The following is a 24,502-nucleotide window of genomic DNA, read 5'->3' as shown; positions in this document are numbered from 1 at the left end:
GAAGAGACAATTTGCATAAGAGATTTTAGAGAAATCTATGTACAGAATTGACAAGGCCAATGATCAATATTTGATGCTTGTCATCTATGAGTCTTTAAGTGGTACTGCATTAAAACAAGCTGTGTAAATAACAGCATAAGCTCAGAAATATTTCCAAAAATTGCTGACTGTGAACAGAGCTGACCATGCAATCCACAAATGTTGGTTAAAGTTCTATATGCAAAGAAGAAGACATATATCAATACAATAAACACTGTCATCTTCTCGAAGCCAAAGCTAATGTAAAATGGACTGAGGCAAAATGAAAAACTGTTCTGTGGTCAGATGAGACAAAATTTAAAACTCTTTATGGAAACCACAGAAGTCTTGTTCTGCAGACTCAAGAGGAACTGCTGCTTTTTATCAGTGCACAGTTCAAAAGCTTGGATCTCTAATAGCATGAGTTTGCATCTGTGCCTATGGCATGTGCTACACACAGATCTTGTAAGGCACTATCAATGCTGAGCATTATATAGAGGTTCTAGAACAACATGTGCTCAGATCCAGAACACTTATAATTTAGGGAAGGCCTTTCATATTTCAGCAAGCCAAGGCTAAACCAAATACTGTATTTCTTTCAATAGAAGAGTTGGTTGATGAACCGGGAGCCTGAAGTTCAGACCTTTCATCAATAGTTAACATTTAGCGAGTTATGAATAAAAAAAGAAATCCCAGGACTGGTCAGCAGCTAAAATCCTACAACAACTGAGAATTATAATCCTAGAGAATCTTTAAATATTTAGGGTAAGTTCACACAGGTGCGTTTTTGCTGCATATTTTTCTGCGGTTTTTTTCTGCTAATTTTCAGCTGGTATTTACAGTACCAGCAAAGCCTATGAGATTTCAGCAACCTCATGCACACACATTTTTTTTGTGTCATCAGGATTTTGTGCTTTGCTGCTTTTTTTGGACATAGAGCATGTCACTTCTTTCAGCACTTTTGCAGCGTTTTTCACCCATTGGCTTGAATGAGTGTTGAAAACACGCTGCAAAAACGCAGGTACCATTATTTGCAGCGTTTTACTGCAGAAAGTCAATGGACATTAGCATGGACAAAGAGAAACAAAAAACGCACCAAACATGGACCAAAAACACACAACAAATCCGCAACAAAAAACACAGCAAAAACACACCTAAACCTGCGTTTTTGCCGCAGCTTATTTCCTGCCAAGAACATCAGGTTTTGCTACAAAAAAAAAGAGCAGCAAAAACGCACTGTGTGAACTTACCCTTAAATTCATCTTTAAATTTTAAAATCTTTAAATTCATAAATGCTGACCCCTGAAGTATTTGGTGGGTGAGCATTCTTACTAACTTTATTCATAACACAGGTCAACAAAAAAAATTTTTTTTTTTGGTGTCCAAAATATTTTAATGAATTTGGGGTATTTTTGGGGTGCTGATTCTGAATATGTCATCAGTTTTGCCAGATTGGCTCAAGTTTTTGAGATTTTTGGTATCTTATTTATAGCACTTGTTGGTAAATGCGACGCATCATCTCATTAATTTCTTTGGATTAGTACTTGAACTGAGCAGTTCTCAATATAGTTTTGTGTTAATTAGTGTTCTAAAAGTTTGTTCATAGCTTGATTTTTGCACTAACTTTATGTTGTTGTCTGTTTTCCAGTGAAAAGCATGAACTCATCAAGAAGAAGTTGTCTTAACGATCCAGACTCATTCTGTTACATTTGTGGTGAATACACACTGCCAAAACATAGAAGAAACATAACAGACTTCGTAAAAAAAGTGTATTTTGCCTATTTTGGGGTTATGCTTGGGGACCAAGACAAGTTTTGGGCACCACACATAGTGTGCAAAGCATGTATCGAATTATTACGAAAATGGAGCAAAGGACAAAGAAAAAGCTTCAAATTTGGTGTTCCAATGGTGTGGAGAGAGCCAAAAAATCATCATGATGACTGTTATTTCTGTGCAGTGCAAGTGCAAGGATTCAATAAGCATAAGAAACGAAAATGGGAGTAACATGGAATCTGCAAGAAGGCCTGTCCCTCATTGTGAAGATGTGCCTGTACCTGTGTTTACCATAAATAACAGTCATCATGATGATTTTTTGGCTCTCTCCACACCATTGGAACACCAAATTTGAAGCTTTTTCTTTGTCCTTTGCTCCATTTTTGTAATAATTCGATACATGCTTTGCACACTATGTGTGGTGCCCAAAACTTGTCTTGGTCCCCAAGCATAACCCCAAAATAGGCAAAATACACTTTTTTTACGAAGTCTGTTATGTTTCTTCTATGTTTTGGCAGTGTGTATTCACCACAAATGTAACAGAAGGAGTCTGGATCGTTAAGACAACTTCTTCTTGATGAGTTCATGCTTTTCACTGGAAAACAGACAACAACATAAAGTTAGTGCAAAAATCAAGCTATGAACAAACTTTTAGAACACTAATTAACACAAAACTATATTGAGAACTGCTCAGTTCAAGTACTAATCCAAAGAAATTAATGAGATGATGCGTCGCATTTACCAACAAGTGCTATAAATAAGATACCAAAAATCTCAAAAACTTGAGCCAATCTGGCAAAACTGATAGCATATTCAGAATCAGCACCCCAAACATACCCTAAATTCGATGAAATATCTTTGGCACCAAAAATGGTGTTGACCAGTGTAATCTGTGACTTTTATATGGGATATATACTCATTCGTGTTACTGCATGAACACTTATTCATGTATTATTACATATAAACAAATGACATTGTGTACTTCTAATTTTCTTTTGGTATAACATATATTTGGTGATCCATGATTTTTTTACTACACTGTTGCTGACCCATAGTCTTCTGAGTCTTATGTCTTTATTGCCCAAATTTTCTAATAATTATTGTTTTTATTAACTGGACCTAATAAAAATTTACCTTTTTTAATTTACTTGCTTTACTAATGTTGTTCTGGCACATATTTGTATCTATAGTTCTTTTAAAAATCCTAAAACAGACAGGAATTAAACAACCTTCCTCTCTAAAAAGGCCAACAATTGTTTTCCTCATTTCCCAGACTGTTGGAAAAATAAGAGGGGATGTTACACAATGGTAGACATGGTCCTGTCCAAACTTTGAGATGCGTTGCTGCCCTCGATTTTTAAATTAGTTAATTTTTTCAATAGAAATGGAAAAATGTTTAACTTTTACCTTCTGAAATGTGCTCTGTGATCTCTTGTGAATAAATAAGGCTGTGGTAGGTGTCGAGTTCCCGCTGCTGCACAGGAGGAATCTCAAACCATGACCGCTGCGGTCTCCCTTTCTCCTCCAGCAGCAGTGGAACCTGCTCGACATAGACATCGGTCCCAGTGTCTGGCTCAAGTGTGAATGGTTACTGCTGCCTTTCCAGGCTCTGCCTTTGTAGCCAGCACTGATCAGCAGCGAGCAGGCCTTTCTTTTCCTGCTTTTCCCATACTAAGAGAACCCACAGGACGACCTCCCATTGGAGGTCAGGGTCACATGCTCAAGTCCTGTTGCGGCTCCTATTGGACCATAAGGAAGGTCCCGGAGCGCTACTGCTATAAAAGGTTTGTATGGCCACTCGGCCATGCGCTAGTGTAAACTTGCTAATGTGTTTGTGTGGATGTATGCCTGCCAATGGATGAAAGCTCTGAATGATTACCATCCCTAGTGTTGTTGCCTGCTCGCGAATGGTGGAAGCTACCTAGTGCCAGACAGTGCTACTCTGCATATCCAGCACACAATTCAGCATCTCTCAACAGCGACCGCCAGTGTGGCGCTGGGTGCTTAGTGCGCTTTCCTGCCCTACTTAGGGCGGTTAGTGGTGTCTGCCAGAGCGGCGCTGTGTGCACTCTTGTGCGGAAAATTATTTTGTTCAGTTCTATCCCTGACGCTGCAGTAGCGGTGTCGAGCTTAAGAGGTCTAGAGAAACTCTTTCCCCGTGTTTTGGGACAGAGTTCTGAGACTCTTTACTTGCGCTCTCTGTGCGGTATTGTGGCCCTGTGACGCAACAGGGTTCGCTTCCTTCATACCGGGTGAAGCTAACCCGTGTGTGTATTCTCATTATACCGCCATCTAGTCCGTCATTACCGAGCAGGAGGTGTCCTTTCTGCACGGTGGACCCCGGACTGCGAATGCACCTCATATCCTCTCTAATTATTATTTGGTGCATTCTGCCAGTCCTAACAGGCTGTAAAAGATTTTTTAAAATATTGCTTTCTTGTTCTCTTTACATTTTATACAATGTCACAACTTTGAGAGAGATGAGCAGGGCATTTCAAGTTCAGCTGTGAGCAATCACAAAGGGAGAATACAAGCAGTCAATTGTAGGAATAGTGGGACATGCAGAGCCCAAATAAGAAAAGCATTGTTTGACAATTGACACTATTCTGGCATAAAAAGCTTTGAAGTGTTGTATAATTTTTGAACAATTTTAAACATTTTTACTCACACCAACTCTGACAAATGGGCAGAGTTATTTTAGGACAGGGGAATGGCAACTGCATCTCATCATAGCAGTGTTTGCTATGCCACAAACTTTACTAGAATTTGTGGCAAGTCACACACAGAGGCACCTGCTATTCGTCTGATGATCTTAATTCATAAAGAGGCATACACCTCTTCATGAGTCTGTAGCATCTGACTCCAGCACACCTCCTCATCAACTTGATGAGAACATTGAAAATATTGATGAATTGGGGCCATAGTCTTCAAATAGCATGGGAATTATCTGTAGCTCTGCTTAATAGTCCAGTCAACAGAAAAATTAAATAAAAGAGCAAAATATAAATATTACAGAATTTATATTGTAACTCCTCTTTTATGACATATAATTTCTGTCCATTTCTACTACACTCCTTAATGTTAAGATTGCACACCAAAATAGGAAAATTGAGAAATTCTGAAAATCATAAGGTCAAAAGATATGTGGGTGATATGCAAATGATGCAAAAACTTAAACAAAAATTTTATAATATTAATGAACTCTCTGTTAGCTGTCAAAGAATATACCATATACACTCGAGTATAATCCGAGATTTTCAGCCCATTTTTTAGGCTAAAATTACCCTCTCAACTTATACTCGAGTCATTGTCCCAGGGGGTAGGCGGCAGAGGGGGAGCAGCAGGAGCTGCTGTCAGATCATACTCACCCTCTCCTGGCACAGTCTCTGCACTTCCCTGCTTCTCAGATGGTCTCCCACGCTGGCAGCTCTTCCTGTGTTCAGCGGTCAAGTAGTACCGCTCACTAAAGTGTGAAGTGCGTATTCATTACTTTAATGAGTGGTACCACGTGACCGCTGAACACTGTAAGGAGCTGCCGGCCCCAGGACGATGGAGAAGCAAGAAGTGCAGAGACCGCACCAGGAGGTGGTGAGTATGACGGGGAGGAAAGGGGGAGTCAGGTGATTTTCACCTGTCCTCGTTCCACTGCCATGCACCACTGCCTGAACAGTCATTGCAGAGAGACAGAGAAGTGCGCACTGGTGGAACGGGGACAGGTGAATATCACAAGTGCTGGGGGACTGAGCCAGCAACGATATCAGCACACCTGGTCCCCATAGCGCGTCGGTGTCCCCGCCTGCTCTGAACAGCGGCACCTGGCCCCCAGCGACGAGAGGTGAGTATGTCTTTTTTTTTTTAAATCGCTGCAGCATATGGGGCATATTACTCTATAGAGCATCTTATGGGGCCATCAACCTTTATGATGCATTATATGGGGCATTTTTTAATATGGAACATCTTATGGGACCATTATTAACCTTTCTGCAGCATGATATGGGACATATTTTTTGTATGGAGCATCTTCTGGAGCCCATCATGAACTTTATGGAGCACTATACAGTTATATGAAAAAGTTTGGGCACCCCTATTAATCTTAAGCTTAATGTTTTATAAAAATAGTTTTTTTTGCAACAGCTATTTCCGTTTCATACTAATAACTGTTGGACACAGTAATGTTTCTACCTTGAAATGAGGTTTATTGTACTAACAGAAAATGTGCAATCTGCATTCAAACAAAATTTGACAGGTGCATAAGTATGGGCACCTCACCAGAAAAGTGACATTAACATTTAGTAGATCCTCCTTTTGCAAAAATAACAGCCTCTAGTCTCTTCCTGTAGCTTTTAATGAGTTCCTGGATCCTGGATGAAGGTATTTTTGACCATTCCTCTTTACAAAACAATTCCAGTTCAGTTAAGTTTGATGGTCGCCGAGCATGGACTGCCCTCTTCAAATAATCCTACAGATGTTCAATGATATTCAGGTCTGGGGACTGGGATGGCCATTCCAGAACAGTGTAATTGTTCCTCTGAATGAATGCCTGAGTAGATTTGGAGCGGTGTTTTGGATCATTGTCTTGCTGAAATATCCATCCCCTGTGTAACTTCAACTTTGTCACTGATTCATGCACATTATTGTCAAGAATCTGCTGATACTGAGAGGAATCCATGCGTCCCTCAACTTTAACAAGATTCCCGGTGCCGGCATTGGCCACATAGCCCCAAAACATGATGGAACCTCCACCAAATTTTTCTGTGGGTAGCAAGTGTTTTTCTTGGAATGCTGTGTTTTTTCGCCGCCATGCATAACGCCTTTTTGCATGACCAAACAACTCAATCTTGGTTTCATCAGTCCACAGGACCTTCTTCCAAAAAGAAATTGACTTCTCCAAATGTGCTTTTGCATACCTCAGCCGACTCTGTTTGTGGCGTGCTTGCAGAAATGGCTTCTTTCGCATCACTCTCCCATACAGCTTCTCCTTGTGCAAAGTGCGTTGTATAGTTGACCGATGCACAGTGACACCATCTGCCGCAAGTTGATGCTGCAGCTCTTTGGAGGTGGTCTGAGGATTGTCCTTGACTGATCTCACCATTCTCCTTCTCTGCCTTTCTGATGTTTTTCTTGGCCTGCCACTTCTGGCCTTAACAAGAACTGTACCTGTGTTCTTCCATTTCCTTACTATGTTCCTCACAGTGAAAATTGACAGGTTGAATCTCTTAGACAGCTTTTTGTATCCTTCCCCTGAACAACTATGTTGAATAATCTTTGTTTTCAGATCATTTGACAGTTGTGTTGAGGAGCCCATGATGCCACTCTTCAGAGGAGATTCAAACAGGAGAACAACTTGCAAGTGGCCACTTTAAGTAGCTTTTCTCATGATTGCAGACACCTGGCTATGAAGTTCAAAGCTCAATGAGGTTATAAAACCAAAAAAAGTGCTTTAGTAAGTCAGTAAAAAGTAGGTAGGAGTATTTAAAACAAGAAAATGATAAGGGTGACCATACGTATGCACCTGTCATATTTTGTTTGAATGCAGATTGCACATTTTCTGTTAGTACAATAAACCTCATTTCAAGGCAGAAACATTACTGTGTCCAAAAATTATTAGATATATGAAACTGAAATAGCTGTTGCAATAAAAACAATTTTTATAAAACATTAAGCTTAAGATTAATAGGGGTGCCCAAACTTTTTCATATAACTGTATGGGTCGTATTTTGTATGGACCATCTTATGGGGCCCATCATGAACTGTATGGAGCATTATATGGGGCTCCTGATTCAATATGGATATTCAAAAACATTTAGCCTACTGACATTTCAATTAATTTTACTTTTATTGGTATCTATTTTTATTTTTGAAATTTACCAGTAGCTGCTGCATTTCCTACCCTAGGCTTATACTCGAGTCAATAAGTTTTCCCAGATTATTGTGGCAAAATTAGGGGCCTCGGCTTATACTTGGGTCGGCTTATACTCAAGCATATAAGTTAAGTTTGGGTATTTCTGAGCATTGTGCTTATACTCGATGCTAAATAAATTGCCATGTTTTAACCCCTTAATCCCATATGACGTACTATACCGTCGAGGTGGGGTGGGCCTTAATTCCCGGTGACGGGATAGTAAGTCATACGCGATCGGCCGCGCTCACGGGGGGAGCACGGCCGATCGCGGCCGGGTGTCGGCTGCATATCGCAGCTGACATCCGGCACTATGTGCCAGGAGCGGTCACGGACCGCCCCCGGCACATTAACCCCCGGCACACCGCGATCAAACATGATCGCGGTGTACCGGCGGTACAGGGAAGCATCGCGCAGGGAGGGGGCTCCCTGCGGGCTTCCCTGAGACGATCGGTACAAGGTGATGTACTCACCTCGTACCGAACGTCTTCTCCCTGCAGGCCCCGGATCCAAAATGGCCGAGGGGCTGTATCCGGGTCCTGCAGTGAGCACTTCCGGGTCGGAGCAGGCTGCAGATGAAAGCTGCAGCCTGCTCCGATGAAAGTATGATCGCAGATCTGATAGAGTGCTGTGCACACTATCAGATCTGCGATCTGTGATGTCCCCCCCTGGGACAAAGTAAAAAAGTAAAAAAAAAAATTTCCACATGTGTAAAAAAAAAAAAAATAATAATTCCTAAATAAATAATAATAAAAAAAAAAATATTATTCCCATAAATACATTTCTTTATCTAAAAAAACAAACAAAAACAATAAAAGTACACATATTTAGTATCGCCGCGTCCGTAACGACCCAACCTATAAAACTGGCCCACTAGTTAACCCCTTCAGTAAACACCGTAAGAAAAAAAAAAAACGAGGCAAAAACAACGCTTTATTACCATACCGCCGAACATAAAGTGGAATAACACGCGATCAAAAAGACGGATATAAATAACCGTGTTACCGCTGAAAACGTCATCTTGTCCCGCAAAAAACGAGCTGCCATACAGCATCATCAGCAAAAAAATTAAAAAGTTATAGTCCTCAGAATAAAGCGATGCCAAAATAATTATTTTTTCTATAAAATAGTTTTTATCGTATAAAAGCGTCAAAACATAAAAAAATGATATAAATGAGGTATCGCTGTAATCGTACTGACCCGACGAATAAAACTGCTTTATCAATTTTACCAAGCGCAGAACGGTATAAACGCCTCTCCCAAAAGAAATTCATGAATAGCTGGTTTTTGGTTATTCTGCCTCACAAAAATCGGAATAAAAAGTGATAAAAAATGGTCACGTGTCCGAAAATGTTACCAATAAAAACGTCAACTCGTCCCGCAAAAAACAAGACCTCACATGACTCTGTGGACCAAAATGTGGAAAAATTATAGGTCTCAAAATGTGGAGACGCAAAAACTTTTTTGCTATAAAAAGCATCTTTTAGTCTGGTTTCACACTTGCGTTTTTATCTGCATGCGTTTTTTAAAAAAACCGCATGTGTGAAAAAATGCATGTAAACGCGGTAAAACGCATGCGTTTTTATAGAAAAACACAAGAAAACAAGAAAAAAACAAAAAACCCTAACCCTACCCCTAACCCTACCCCTAACCTGAAATACGTGGCACTGAAATACGTGGCACTGAAATATACGTTTATATACGTATATACGTATATAAGTGCCACGATATTTCAGTGGCCACGTATATAAGTGCCACGTATTTAAGTGCCACGTATTTAAGTGCCACGTATTTAAGTGCCACGTATTTAAGTGCCACGTATTTAAGTGCCACGTATTTACGTGCCACGTATTTAAGTGCCACGTATTTACGTGCCACGTATTTACGTGCCACGTATTTTTCAGTGCCTGAAATACGTGGCACTGAAATACGTGGCACTGAAATACGTGGCACTGAAATACGTGGCACTGAAATACGTGGCACTGAAATATACGTTTATATACGTATATACGTATATAAGTGCCACGATATTTCAGTGGCCACGTATATAAGTGCCACGTATTTAAGTGCCACGTATTTAAGTGCCACGTATTTAAGTGCCACGTATTTTTCAGTGCCTGAAATACGTGGCACTGAAATACGTGGCACTGAAATATCGTGGCACTGAAATATCGTGGCACTGAAGTATTTACGTGCCACGTATTTTTCAGTGCCTGAAATACGTGGCACTGAAATACGTGGCACTGAAATACGTGGCACTGAAATACGTGGCACTGAAATATTGTGGCACTGAAATATCGTGGCACTTAAATACGTGGCACTTAAATACGTGGCACTTAAATACGTGGCACTTAAATACGTGGCACTTAAATACGTGGCACTTATATACGTGGCACTTATATACGTGGCACTTATGACTGTCAGAAAATGTTCAGTAAACGGTTAGGGGTAGGGTTTCAGGTAGAATTGGGGAGTTTCCACTGTTCAGGCACATCAGGGGCTCTCCAAACGCGACATGGCGTCCAATCTCAATTCCAGCCAATTCTGCGTTGAAAAAGTAAAACAGTGCTCCTTCCCTTCCGAGCTCTCCCGTGCGTCCAAAAAGGGGTTTACCCCAACATATGGGGTATCAGCGTACTAGGGACAAATTGAACAACAACTTCTGGGGTCCAAGTTCTCTTGTTATCCTTGGGAAAATAAAAATTTGGGGGGCTAAAAATCATTTTTGTGGGAAAAAAAATATGTTTTATTTTCACGGCTCTGCGTTGTAAACTGTAGTGAAACACTTGGGGGTTCAAAGTTCTCACAACACATCTAGATAAGTTCCTTGGGAGGTCTAGTTTCCAAGATGGGGTCACTTGTGGGGGGTTTGTACTATTTGGGTACATCAGGGGCTCTGCAAATGCAACGTGACGCCTGCAGACCAATCCATTTAAGTCTGCATTCCAAATGGCGCTCCTTCCCTTCCGAGCTCTGTCATGCGCCCAAACAGTGGTTCCCCCCACATAGGGGGTATCAGCGTACTCAGGACAAATTGGACAACAACTTTTAGGGTCCAATTTATCCTGATACCCTTATGAAAATACAAAACTGGGGGCTAAATTTCATTTTTGTGAAAAAAAAAAAAAAAATTATTTTCACGGCTCTGCGTTATAAACTGTAGTGAAACACTTGGGGGTTCAAAGTTCTCACAACACATCTAGATAAGTTCCTTGGGGGGTCTAGTTTCCAATATGGGGTCACTTGTGGGGGGTTTGTACTGTTTGGGTACATCAGGGGCTCTGCAAATGCAACGTGACGCCTGCAGACCAATCCATTTAAGTCTGAATTCCAAATGGCGCTCCTTCCCTTCCGAGCTCTGTCATGCGCCCAAACAGTGGTTCCCCCCCACATAGGGGGTATCAGCGTACTCAGGACAAATTGGACAACAACTTTTAGGGTCCAATTTATCCTGATACCCTTGTGAAAATACAAAACTGGGGGCTAAATTTCATTTTTGTGAAAAAAAAAAAAAAAATTATTTTCACGGCTCTGCGTTATAAACTGTAGTGAAACACTTGGGGGTTCAAAGTTCTCACAACACATCTAGATAAGTTCCTTGGGGGGTCTAGTTTCCAATATGGGGTCACTTGTGGGGGGTTTGTACTGTTTGGGTTCATCAGGGGCTCTGCAAATGCAACGTGACGCCTGCAGACCAATCCATTTAAGTCTGCATTCCAAATGGCGCTCCTTCCCTTCCGAGCTCTGTCATGTGCCCAAACAGTGGTCCCTCCCCACAAATGGGGTATCAGCGTACTCCAGACAAATTGGACAACAACTTTTGGGTTCCAATTTATCCTGATACCCTTGTGAAAATACAAAACTGGGGGCTAAAAAATCATTTTTGTGAAAAAAAAAAATAATTTTTATTTTCACGGCTCTGCGTTATAAACTGTAGTGAAACACTTGGGGGTTCAAAGCTCTCAAAACACATCTAGATAAGTTCCTTAGGGGGTCTACTTTCCAAAATGGTGTCACTTGTGGGGGGGTTTAATGTTTAGGCACATCAGGGGCTCTCCAAACGCAACATGGCATCCCATCTTAATTCCAGTCAATTTTGCATTGAAAAGTAAAATAGCGCTTCTTCCCTTCTGAGCTCTGCTATGCGCCCAAACAATGGTTTACACCCACATATGGGGTATCGTCGTACTCAGGACAAATTGCACAACAACTTTTGTGGTCTAATTTCTTCTCTTACCCTTGGGGAAATAAAAAAATGGGGGTGAAAAGATCATTTTTGTGAAAAAATATGATTTTTTATTTTTACGGCTCTGCATTATAAACTTCTGTGAAGCACTTGTTGGGTCAAAGTGCTCAACACACATCTAGATAAGTTCCTTAAGGGGTCTACTTTCCAAAATGGTGTCACTCGTGGGGGGTTTCAATGTTTAGGCACATTAGGGGCTCTCCAAACGCAACATGGCGTCCCATCTCAATTCCAGTCAATTTTGCATTGAAAAGTCAAATGGCGCTCCTTCCCTTCTGAGCTCTGCCCTGCGCCCAAACAATGGTTTACACCCACATATGGGGTATCAGTGTACTCAGGACAAATTGCACAACAATTTTTGGGGTCCAATTTCTTCTCTTACCCTTGGGAAAATAAAAAATTGGGGGTGAAAAGATCATTTTTGTGAAAAAATATGATTTTTTATTTTTACGGCTCTGCATTATAAACTTCTGTAAAGCACTTGTTGGGTCAAAGTGCTCACCACACATCTAGATAAGTTCCTTAGGGGGTCTACTTTCCAAAATGGTGTCACTTGTTAGGGGTTTCAATGTTTAGGCACATCAAGGGCTCTCTAAATGCAACATGGCGTCCCATCTCAATTCCAGTCAATTTTGCATTGAAAAGTCAAATGGCGCTCCTTCCCTTCCGAGCTCTGCCCTGCGCCCAAACAATGGTTTACACCCACATATGGGGTATCAGCGTACTCAGGACAAATTGCACAACAATTTTTGGGGTCCAATTTCTTCTCTCACCCTTGGGAAAATAAAAAATTGGGGGTGAAAAGATAATTTTTGTGAAAAAATATGATTTTTTATTTTTACGGCTCTGCATTATAAACTTCTGTAAAGCACTTGTTAGGTCAAAGTGCTCACCACACATCTAGATAAGTTCCTTAGGGGGTCTACTTTCCAAAATGGTGTCACTTGTGGGGGGTTTCAATGTTTAGGCACATCAGGGGCTCTCCAAATGCAACATGGCGTCCCATCTCAATTGCAGTCAATTTTGCATTGAAAAGTCAAATGGCGCTCCTTTGCTTCCAAGCTCTGCCATGCGCCCAAACTGTGGTTTACCCCCACATATGGGGTATCAGCGTACTCAGGACAAATTGTACAACAACTTTTCGGGTCTATTTTCTCCTGTTACCCTTGGTAAAATAAAACAAATTGGAGCTGAAATAAATTTTGTGTGAAAAAAAGTTAAATGTTCATTTTTATTTAAACATTCCAAAAATTCCTGTGAAACACCTGAAGGGTTAATAAACTTCTTGAAAGTGGTTTTGAGTACCTTGAGGGGTGCAGTTTTTAGAATGGTGTCACACTTGGGTATTTTCTATCATATAGACCCGTCAAAATGACTTCAAATGAGATGTGGTCCCTAAAAAAAAATGGTGTTGTAAAAATGAGAAATTGCTGGTCAACTTTTAACCCTTATAACTCCGTCACAAAAAAAAATTTTGGTTCCAAAATTGTGCTGATGTAAAGTAGACATGTGGGAAATGTTATTTATTAAGTATTTTGTGTGACATATGTCTGTGATTTAAGGGCATAAAAATTCAAAGTTGGAAAATTGCGAAATTTTCAAAATTTTCGCCAAATATTCATTTTTTTCACAAATAAACACAAGTTATATCGAAGAAATTTTACCACTAACATGAAGTACAATATGTCATGAGAAAACAGTGTCAGACTCGCCAAGATCCGTTGAAGCGTTCCAGAGTTATAACCTCATAAAGGGACAGTGGTCAGAATTGTAAAAATTGGCCCGGTCATTAACGTGCAAACCACCCTCGGGGCTTAAGGGGTTAAAAATGTTGTTTCCATTTTTCCATCATTTGCTTCTTATGATTTCCAGAATTCCACAACGTTTCCATTTTGGTGTTGCAATTTTAATGTTAATAAGTATATTTGTCAAGAGATATTTATTTTATCTCTCACAGAACCCCTTTAAATCCTTTGATATCTTTACATGAATATTTGTTGTTCATTTTTTAAGCAACTGGGAAACTTGTCAAAAGCTAAGCACAATTTCCAAAGTTTTTTGCGCTCTGCTTGAAGGTATAGCAAGAAGTACAATTAGGAACATAAAGTATAATATTTAATAGGATGATTTTATTTTAACTAACTTCTGTCCAGTTCTGAGGGAGATTTAACGCATACTAATTTTAATCCTGTATGTGTTTGCAGTTATCTGAATCTAATTAGTATAATGTAATGTAGAACATTACAGTTTAAAGCACTATTTTGGGATGGAACTTACATCACTGAGTAGCTATGACTTTAATGACAAAGCGGACCTCAAAATTGGCTAAAACAAGCCAAATTCATGTTACCAGGCTAATTATTTTTAATTACAACTTTGGTTGCAATTTAATAGAACATAGCTAGGAAATTCTGCTTTATAAAAGTGACTATCGGGTTGATCTTTAAGTCTGAAATATAGACGCAAGCACAGTTAAAAGAACGAAGTCAATCTTCCAGTAATATAATTAGGGAACATCACTGATAGTCACCACTTTACTTTTTCCTGCAGAGGAAAGTTTTGATCAGTCTAAGCCCACTTAGATTTTATATTCCTTCTTCCTAAATAGTTTCTTAAATATTATTAGACTTCATGTTTTGATGTTCTTATTTGTTTCAAAAGGTTTTAATTTTGTAAATGAATGTATTTTTTTCTTACGTTTGAAAACCTGGGTGATATTATAGACTTTTTCATAATATACAATTATACAAGTTTTGTGGTTATTGCATTCAATATACTTGCTTATATTGTTTAAAATGTTTGAAGAAAATGCAGCACTCACCTGTTACGCACCAAGATTCTCCCTCGGCACAGGATGGATCCCAAGCCTTACATTTTCCTGCGGTCTCCCATTCAGTCTCAACCACAGTAGATGCTGCTCAGAAAGACATCTGTCTCAGCATCTTGCTCAGACTCGCACTGTGTGCATTGTTACTGCTGCCTCTCCAGGTTCAGCTATGGTAACTAACAATAGACAACATTGAGCAGTCATTCCTGAGACTGAGTCCAGGATACGCTTTACTGAGCATGCTCGTGAGGTGGCAAACTCTCATTGGTGCAGGTCGTCAGCTGCTCAAGTCCTGTGCCGGCTCCAGATTGGCCCACAAGCAAGGTCCTGTCTGATTGGCACAATCTATAAAAGGATCTTTGGCGCTCCCGTCGGTGCGCTAAGACTATGTGTATTTGCTGTGTGTTTAGGTGAAACAGTTACCACCTTGTATGCACGGGTGCCACAGGACCCATAGAAGCACAAGGGAGCGTGAAACGGCCGTCGTCCGATTTTTTCTTCCCGTTATATACCCCCCTGCGGAAGATATTTTAAATCATCACAATAAAGATTGGATTTTAGAAACGATGAGTGCCACCCTTTTTTCTCTTCAGTATATGGATTTATGCAATTGTTTACAGGGTTTAGCACCCATGAATCCGAAAGGGCGGTGTATTAGACGTGTAATCACACACAGTAGATATTTGAGCTCAGGTGTTGCAGCAGTGCAGGATTCTTTCTTCTATAGTATTGATTCTTTCAAGAAAGCAATGTTTTAATTCATTAATTTGTTTGTTGAATATGATATCATTATTATTGATTTTCATAGCCTTAGCATCTGGCTATATGATAATCCTTTTTTAGTATGCATGGGATGTGCGCTTTTATAATAAAGCATCATGTTTGTTGCAGTGGGTTTTCTGAATGCTTCTGTAACGATTAGTGTTGAGCATTCCGATACCGCAAGTATCGGGTATTGGCCGATACTTGCGGGTATCGGAATTCCGATACCGAGATCCGATACTTTTGTGGTATCGGGTATCGGTATCGAAACAACATTAATAGTAATTATGTGTAAAAGAGAGAATTAAAATAAAAAATATTGCTATACTCACCACTCCGACGCAGCCTGGACCTCACCGAGGGAACCGGCAGCGTTGTTTGCTTAAAATTCGCGCGTTTACTTCCTTACTTGAAGTCCCGGCTTGTGATTGGTCGCGTGCCGCCCATGTGGCCGCGACACGACCAATCACAGCAAGCCGTGACGTAATTTTAGGTCCTTCAGGATTTTAAAATTACGTTCTGGCTTGTGATTGGTCGCGTCGCGGTCACATGGGCGACGCGACCAATCACAAGCCGTGACGTCACGGGAGGCTGGACACGCGCGCATTTTAAAATGCGCACTTGTCCTGCCTCCCGTGACGTCCCGGCTTGTGATTGGTCACGTCGCCCATGTGGCCGCGACGCGATCAATCACAGCAAGCCGTGACGTAATTTTAGGTCCTTCAGGATTTTAAAATTACATTCTGGCTTGTGATTGGTCGCGACGCGATGCGACCAATCACAAGCCGTGACGTCACGGGAGGCAGGACAAGCGCGCATTTTAAAATGCGCGCGTGTCCAGCCTCCCGTGACGTCACGGCTTGTGATTGGTCGCGTCGCCTATGTGACCGCGACGCGACCAATCACAAGCCAGAACGTAATTTTAAAATCCTGAAGGACCTAAAATTACGTCACGGCTTGCTGTGATTGGTCGCGTCGCGGCCACATGGGCGGCACGCGACCAATCACAAGCCGGGACTTCACGTAAGGAAGGAAAAGCGCGAATTTTAAGCAAAGAACGCTGCCGGTTCCCTCGGAGAAGTGAGTATAGCAATATTTTTTATTTTAATTCTTTATTTTACACATTAATATGGTTCCTAGGGCCTGAAGGAGAGTTTCCTCTCCTTCAGACCCTGGGAACCATCAGGAATACCATCCGATACATGAGTCCCATTGACTTGTATTGGTATCGGGTATCGGTATCGGATTAGATCCGATACTTTGCCGGTATCGGCTGATACTTTCCGATACCGATACTTTCAAGTATCGGACGGTATCGCTCAACACTAGTAACGATCTGTCCATTTATTATATTTATTTTTACATCCAAGAATTCCAAGTTATCACCTCCAAAATGTGATGTAAACGCATGTTCTCTACATTAGCATTATTTAAAAATGACACAAAATCTTGAAATTCTTGCTCCGTTCCCTCCCATACCATAAATAAGTCATCCACATATCTCTAATATGTACGGACATATTTAAGGTAGGGGATAGATATTTTGGAGATATATATTTTTCTTAAAAAAAATGCTAGAAATAAATGAGCAAAATCACATGCTACTGGTGTGTCCATTTCAGTCCCTACATGCTGCAAATACCATTAGCCTAAGAATTTAAATGCATTGTGAGATAGTATAAATTCTAAAGCTTTAATACAAAAGCGATGTGATCTTTACTTTTATTGATATTGGACAATATTCTGATGATGGCTTCAATCTCTGTTTTTTTGTGGAATGCGAGTATACTGTATAAGTTTTCCACATCTATGGTTACTAAAACAAAACGTTCTTGCCAATCTATCTCTTTAATTGCTTTTAGGAAATTTCGAAAATCTTTTAAAAAGGATGGTATTTTTAAACCATTAAAATCAATAGCCAATCAAAGTATTGTGACCAGAGTTCCGTAAGTGAGTCTATACCTGAAATAATCGGGTGACCCGAAGGTTGCTGCATGAATTTGTGAATTTTGGGGATACTGTACCAATGTGGTTTCTGTGGATATTCTAGTAATAATCATTCAAATTTCTTTTTTGAAAGAATCCCTTTTTCTACATTTTTTCTCAATAGTGATCTAAGTTTATTTTAACATTTTTGTGTTGGGTCATTATCCAGAGGGAGATTAGTGCTTGAGTCACTTAATTGTGATAAGGCTTCAGCAATATAGTAATCTATTTCCAATAGAACCAAATTTCTGCCTTCATTGACCCATCCGAATATAATGTAATTCCATTTCTTCATGTCTTTCATAGCATTTAGTTCAGTGATTTTTAGATTATTTTGAGGTGATTTATAATACAAAGCCTCCACATCTTTTATCACTAAATCTTGAAATAAATCTATCATATGTTAGAAGTCGAGTTCCCGCCGCTGCACAGGGGGAATCTCGAACCATGTCTGCTGCGGTCTCCTATTGTGCATCGGCCGTGGTGGAGCCTGCTCAGCGGAGGCATCGGTCCCAGAGTCTCACTGAATCTGATACTGTGCAAAGGGTTACTGCTGCCTCTCCAGGCTCTGCTATTGTACCCTGCACTGGTCTGCGATGAGCAGGATTTTCTGGGACTAAGTCCTGCTTTGCACACACTGAGCGTGCCCAGGGTAAGATCTCTCAGTGAAGATCAAGGGTCACATGCTCAGGTACTGCAGCTACTTCCATTGGTCCTCCAGGAAGGCCCTGTACCTGATCAAGTTCTGTGGCGTTCTTCCATTGGTCCTTCTGGGAAGATCCTGAAGTTGCTGCAGCTATAAAAGGTTCTCATGACCGCACGGCCATGCGCTAGTATCAAATGTGTATGAGCTCAGCGCCAGTGTGGTCGTGTGTGTGGTCAAGGACCCGGCTGAAATAAGCCCATAGAATGCTGGCACCTCTGGCAAGGAGTTTTGTGTATATGCAGTCAGGGACCCAGCTGAAATAAGCCCCTAGAATGCTGGCACCTCCGGTGAGGAGTTTCTTATGAGTGAATTCAGAGCTGGCTAATTGCCATTAGAATTCCGGCTCCACCGGAGAGGAGCAGCATGTTTGCTTTGGACTGCATGTCCATTGTCAGCTCTACTCAGTAGCTGTGTTCCCTGTGAGCTAAACTGGGCACAGCGTTCTCTTTACTACGGGCTCTGTGTAGTAATAGAGTTTGCTTATACTATTTACTTCACAGCCTTACTTAGCAGCGGGTTCTTCCCTGCACGGTGGATCCTGGGTTGCGAACGCACCTAACTCTCCTAATAAATATATTCGGTGCGTTCCGCCAACCCTAACATCATATTTCCAGGTGAAATGGGTGGCATATAATTAGATGGAACACCTCCCACAAAGGGTTTGAAATCTGTTGGAGTGTCAATATTCATAGTCAATTTAGATGTGGATGGCTTTGTTAAACCAACAATTATGCATGCATCGTTAAGTAATTCAGAGTGGCTGGGCAAATTTACTGTGAAGCCTAAAGTGCCAACTGTGCTTGGTATTTCTTCTTCCGGACAAGACAAAACATCATTAGTCTTTACACTTGCAAAAGATTTACATAAATGCATCTTTCTCATGCTTTTAAATAAGACTATTTTAAACTCAGTAAGATCGAATGGTTTCGGTATGCAAAAGTTCAGTCCTTTAGATAAAACTGATAGATGATCTGCAGTTAATTGTCTCTTTGTTAAATTCACAATTTAGTGCTCTTTATTTGATATAGTTATTTCTTCCATGAGACTTGTATCTGCTTCTTTCCTGTGCTTACTGTTCGGCGAGTAGGGACCATTCAGTGAATCTGAATCGATCCGAACCTTGACAGGTTCATTCATCTCTGTTTATAACGTTGAGCCGAGAAAGTTAAAAAAATTGCATATTTCTCACAAAAAATGTTTTTCAGCCCCACATTTTGCATTTTTACAAAAGTAACAGGCAAAATTGAGCCATAACATTTATTGTGCAATTTCTCATGAACACCCAATATGTGAATGAAAACTACTGTTTAGCACAGCAAGGCTAGGAAAGGAAGGTGTGCCATTTGAACTTTTGAATGCAAAATTTGCTGGAATAATTAGCAGATGCAATGTTGAGTTTGTAAAGCCTCTGATGTGCCTAAACAGTGGAAACCCCCCACAAAGGACAACATTTTGGAAACTAGACCCCTCATGGAGCTTATCTAGATGTAATCACCTTGAACCCCCAAGTACTTCACAGATGTTTATAACGTAGAGCTGGGAAATTAAACATGACATTTTTCATGACAGTGACGTTTTTTCCCTCCAAATTGTATTTTATCCACAATTTTTTTTATTTTCACAAGGATAACAGGAGAAAATGAAAATTGTTGTGCAATTTCTCCTGAGTGCCTCATATGTGGGGGAAAACTACTGTTTGGATGCACGGCAGGGCTCAGAAAGTAAGAATTGATGTTTTGGAACACTGACTTTGATGGAATGGTCTGCGTGCGTTATGTCGCGTTTGTAGAGCCCTTGATGTGCCTAAACAGTCGAAAATCCTATTGACCCTCACGGTTTTTAGAATCTAGACCCCTCAAGGAATTTATTTATTTATGAGATGAGTCCTTTTAACCCACAAGTGCTTCACAGAATTTTACAACATTAATCTGTAAAATGAAAAAATATATATTTTTACCACAAAAAATGTTGTTTTAGCCCCGATTCTTTTTTTCAGTTTCACAAGGATAGCAGAAAAAAATGCACACAAAATGTTGTGCAATATTTCCTGTGTACGCCGATACCCTATATGTCATTGAAAACTACTTTTTAGGCACAGTGCAAAGCTCAGAAGGGAAGAAGCACCGTATTGGAGTTCAGATTTGTTGCACTAGTTTGAGGGTGCCATGTCAAATTGTCAAAACCTTTGAGGTGCCAGAACAACAGAAACTCCCATAAGACACACCATTTTACAAAATACATCTCCCAATCAATTCAGTGATTATATTGACACTACAGGTGGGTCACAGAATTTTAGACCATTGGGCATTGAAGAAAAAAATAATTACATTTTTACCACCCAAATTTTGTTTTAGCCACAGATTTTACATTTTCACACAAGAAGTGGGTAAAAATTGCACCATAATTAGTCTCATAATTTGTGTTGAATGTAGAAATACCTTATATATGGCTGTACAGTACTGCTTAGCCACACGGCGAGACTGGGGAGGAATAGAGCACTATTTGCCTCGTGGAGTGCAGATTTTCCTATAATAGTATGCAAACTTCTTATACAGAACCTCTAAGTGATATAATAGCAGAATACCCACTCAGAATAATAATAATAATCTTATTTAATCTCCAAAATTTCTACTTATTCTAAGGGGTAACGTTTCTCCTTATGGAGAGTGACATACCATCTCTGGCTTGTCAAGGTAAGGAGGCTTATTTGCCGTACAATGCTCCTCTGGGAATTTAAATATGCAAATTGCCCCTTCTGAGAAAAAGAGGACTTAACTCTATAGCGCCACCTGTTGGAAGTGGCGATCCTACAAGTCACAATCAACCCTTTAACCAGTCGTGCAATATGACTTAGGATAAAAGCCAAATCAGTATCTCAATTCGCAGACACTGTGTTTCGGGCTGTTGGCCCTCATCAGTGCGAAGCATGAGAACTGATTTGGCTAGGTGAGAGGCTCTGGACTGGGGTCTAAGGGGTAACGTTTCTCCTTATGGAGAGTGACATACCATCTCTGGCTTGTCAAGGTAAGGAGGCTTATTTGCCGTACAATGCTCCTCTGGGAATTTAAATATGCAAATTGCCCCTTCTGAGAAAAAGAGGACTTAACTCTATAGCGCCACCTGTTGGAAGTGGCGATCCTATAAGTCACAATCAACCCTTTAACCAGTCGTGCAATATGACTTAGGATAAAAGCCAAATCAGTATCTCAATTCGCAGACACTGTGTTTCGGGCTGTTGGCCCTCATCAGTGCGAAGCATGAGAACTGATTTGGCTAGGTGAGAGGCTCTGGACTGGGGTCTAAGGGGTAACGTTTCTCCTTATGGAGAGTGACATACCATCTCTGGCTTGTCAAGGTAAGGAGGCTTATTTGCCGTACAATGCTCCTCTGGGAATTTAAATATGCAAATTGCCCCTTCTGAGAAAAAGAGGACTTAACTCTATAGCGCCACCTGTTGGAAGTGGCGATCCTACAAGTCACAATCAACCCTTTAACCAGTCGTGCAATATGACTTAGGATAAAAGCCAAATCAGTATCTCAATTCGCAGACACGGTGTTTCGGGCTGTTGGCCCTCGTCAGTGCGAAGCATGAGAACTGATTTGGCTAAGTGAGAGGCTCTGGACTGGGGTCTAAGGGGTAACGTTTCTCCTTATGGAGAGTGACATACCATCTCTGGCTTGTCAAGGTACCAGACTGTTATGACCCCAATGGCAGGGGGTCTCAGAAATAGTTACCAAGTCTGCAAACACAAAAACCAGCTCATAGGGCAGTGGTAACTGGGCTGACCATATATCTAATCCTAGCACCACAAATAACAGCAGCCGGGGAACGTGCCTACGTTAATTCTAGACGTCTCGCGCCAGCTGGAGAACTAACTAACCCTAGAAGGGAAAAGAAAGACCTTTCTTGCCTCCAGAGAAAAAGACCCCAAAAGTTGGATACAAGCCCCCAACAAATAATAACGGTGAGGTAAGAGGAAAAGACAAACGTAGGAATGAGCTAGGTATATAGCAAAGAGAGGCCCACTAGCTAATAGCAGAATATAGTAAGATAACTTATATGGTCAGCAAAAACCCTATCAAAAATATCCACGCTGGAAATTCAAGAACCCCCGAACCGTCTAACGGCCCGGGGGGAGAACACCAGCCCCCTAGAGCTTCCAGCAAGGTCAGGAATCACATTTAGTACAAGCTGGGCAAAAATGAGAGCAAGCAATTAACTGAAAAAACAAAGAAGCAAAACTTAGCTTAATTTTGCACGAACCAGGACCAGCAGATAGGAGCAAACAAAAAGGATCTGATTACAACGATGCCAGGCACAGGACTAAGGATCCATGAGGTTTATATAGCAACACCCCTGGACTAACGACCCAGGTGGGTGCAAACTGAGGGAAGAAAATCCCAGAGTCATATCACTAGTAACCACCAGAGGGAGCCAAAAAGTCTAATTCACAACAGTACCCCCCCTTAAGGAGGGGTCACCGAACCCTCACTACGACCACCAGGGCGATCAGGATGAGCAGCGTGAAAGGCACGAACTAAATCGGCCGCATGCACATCAGAGGCAACCACCCAGGAATTATCCTCCTGACCATAGCCCTTCCACTTGACCAGATACTGAAGCCTCCGTCTGGAGAGACGAGAATCCAAGATCTTCTCCACCACGTACTCCAACTCGCCAGACCCCAAAAAGGGAACCTTCTGTACTCCAAAGAGACACTTTGAGCCCTTAACAAACAACGCGTTCTCACGCAAAACCTGAAACACCATCCTGACCTGCTCCACATGTGAGTCCCAATCTTCAGAGAAAACCAGAATATCATCCAGATAAACAATCATAAATCTATCCAGATACTTCCGGAAAATGTCATGCATAAAGGACTGAAACACTGAGGGAGCATTAGAGAGCCCAAAAGGCATCACCAAGTACTCAAAATGACCTTCGGGCATATTAAATGCAGTCTTCCATTCATCTCCTTGCTTAATGCGCACAAGATTGTACGCACCGCGTAGATCTATCTTGGTGAACCACTTGGCACCTTTAATCCGGGCGAACAAGTCCGACAACAGAGGCAAAGGATACTGAAATTTAACAGTGATTTTATTCAGAAGACGATAGTCAATACAAGGTCTCAAAGATCCGTCCTTCTTGGCCACAAAAAAGAATCCCGCACCAAGAGGGGAAGAGGATGGACGGATATGCCCCTTCTCCAGGGACTCCTTGATATACGAACGCATTGCGGCATGCTCAGGTACAGACAGATTAAATAATCTACCCTTAGGAAATGTACTACCTGGAATCAAATCTATGGCACAGTCACAGTCCCTATGAGGAGGCAGAGCACTGGATCTGGACTCGCTGAATACATCCTGATAATCAGACAAATACTCAGGAACTTCCGAAGGAGTAGAGGAAGCAATAGACACCGGCGGGGAATCAGCATGAACTCCCTGACAACCCCAACTCGACACAGACATTGCCTTCCAATCCAAGACTGGATTGTGGGTCTGTAACCATGGCAGACCCAAAACGACCAAATCATGCATTTTATGCAGAACAAGAAAACGAATCACCTCCCGATGTTCAGGAGTCATGCACATGGTTACCTGCGTCCAAAACTGCGGTTTATTTTCCGCCAATGGCGTAGCATCAATACCTCTAAGAGGAATAGGATTTACCAACGGTTCAAGAACAAAACCACAGCGTTTGGCAAATGACAGATCCATAATACTCAGGGCAGCACCTGAATCCACAAATGCCATAACAGGGTAAGAAGACAATGAGCAAATTAAAGTCACAGACAAAATAAATTTAGGTTGCAAATTACCAATGGTGACAGGACTAACAACCCTTGTTAGGCGTTTAGAGCATGCTGATATAACATGTGTAGAATCACCACAGTAAAAACACAACCCATTCTGACGTCTATGATTTTTCCGCTCATTTCTAGTCTGAATTCTATCACATTGCATTAAATCAGGTGTTTGTTCAGACAACACCACCAGAGGATTAGCGGTTTTGCGCTCCCGCAAACGCCGGTCAATTTGAATAGCCAGCACCATGGAATCATTCAGACTTGTAGGAATGGGGAAACCCACCATCACATTCTTAATGGCTTCAGAAAGGCCATTTCTGAAATTTGCGGCCAGAGCACACTCATTCCACTGAGTAAGCACGGACCATTTCCGAAATTTTTGGCAATACACTTCAGCTTCATCCTGGCCCTGAGAAATAGCCAGCAAGGCTTTTTCTGCCTGAACTTCAAGATTGGGTTCCTCGTAAAG

Source organism: Ranitomeya variabilis, chromosome 2 (assembly GCF_051348905.1).
Source record: "Ranitomeya variabilis isolate aRanVar5 chromosome 2, aRanVar5.hap1, whole genome shotgun sequence".
Taxonomy (NCBI): Eukaryota; Metazoa; Chordata; class Amphibia; order Anura; family Dendrobatidae; genus Ranitomeya; species Ranitomeya variabilis.
This window is presented reverse-complemented; position numbering follows the sequence as displayed.